The sequence below is a fragment of the Etheostoma spectabile genome, chromosome 6 (assembly GCF_008692095.1).
Source record: "Etheostoma spectabile isolate EspeVRDwgs_2016 chromosome 6, UIUC_Espe_1.0, whole genome shotgun sequence".
Taxonomy (NCBI): Eukaryota; Metazoa; Chordata; class Actinopteri; order Perciformes; family Percidae; genus Etheostoma; species Etheostoma spectabile.
In genome coordinates this window covers 25,271,179-25,272,500 of record NC_045738.1, presented here as the reverse complement: position 1 = coordinate 25,272,500, position 1,322 = coordinate 25,271,179, and positions in this window count along the sequence as shown.

The following is a 1,322-nucleotide window of genomic DNA, read 5'->3' as shown; positions in this document are numbered from 1 at the left end:
AAGGCAAAGTAAGGGCAATAAACTGCTGTAGTCTACATGATACGCAGGTGTACTCCATATAAATGCAAATATACGTATTTATATATGTATATATCAGTAGGTCTACATATTAACTCTTCACTGCTCAAACTGGAGCTACATTGGTGAACCCCGGGACACTAACTTTGACAACCTGTGGTTCAGCAAAATATGAACAAAACGCACCCCAAAAACCTCTTATAATTTTCTTTACATATATAAAGACACTTGCACCATAGCTTGATCCATAAAAGTCACACATTGTTGCAGAAAACTTGAAAATGGAGATCTCCCCACACACACACACAAACACACACACACACACACACACACAAACACCCATGGTGTTCTAAATCATGTTTTAATGTTAAATATAGGCTATATGTGGCACAATGAATCCTTAGAATAACTGGATTTATATTTGCTAATAATATGTTAAAGTAATGTTAAGACTGCATTGACTCTGAGGACCCCCTAGGGCCCCGGACCCCCTGCTGAAGATCCTTGATCTAGACTACACCAATGGCAATAAACCCTTTTCTGATTCTGATTCTAAATCCAACCCAGATCACAGCAGAGCTCGGGCTAAGCTGGTGGCTTTGATTAAGTCCGAAGCCCCCCCTCTGGTTTGCCCAGGTGAAAGGAGCAACACCCCGCTGCTGAGGCTGCTGCTCGGGGAACACCTCGCCCTGTACCCGGCCACAGGGTCGCTCGGAGGGCAGCGGACTCAAGGAGCGGCGCTGACAACAATCTGACTCCCCCGGAGAAAGACACATCCCTCCTCCTGCAACACACAACGGGGCGGGGCCTACTGACTGACGGCCAGTCTCAGGGACCAATGGAAACGCGGCGCTCCGGGGGAGTTCCTCCAATCCTCGCATCCAGGGCGGGGCCTAAGGGGTCGAAACCAGATTGAGAATCCCAAAAATGACATCTCGATTGCGGTGGAGGAGCAAGGGAGCGCCTGGGACGCTGAGAGAAGAAAATAAGTCCGAGCTAGCTCATCATTCATAGAGCTTAACCGAAGAAAAGGCACAGCGAATTACGGTCTGCAGTTCGAAATTCGCCTCAGACTTTTTATCGCCTCTTTGGAAATGGAGTTGCATTGTTGAGAAAATCTCCAGAAGGAATTTGTTGTTGCTAGTTGATGAGAGAAGTGAGGCTCCGTTTCCTGTTTCCCAGCAGCAGCAGCGCAGCTGGGCTCAAGAAGCCCCGCAGGGCTCGCTGAGAACCGGTCCTCCTTCCCCGCTTCTAACCGCTGCCGGTCCGCTGCCTGTCCGCTGCCTGTCCGCTGCCGGTCCGCT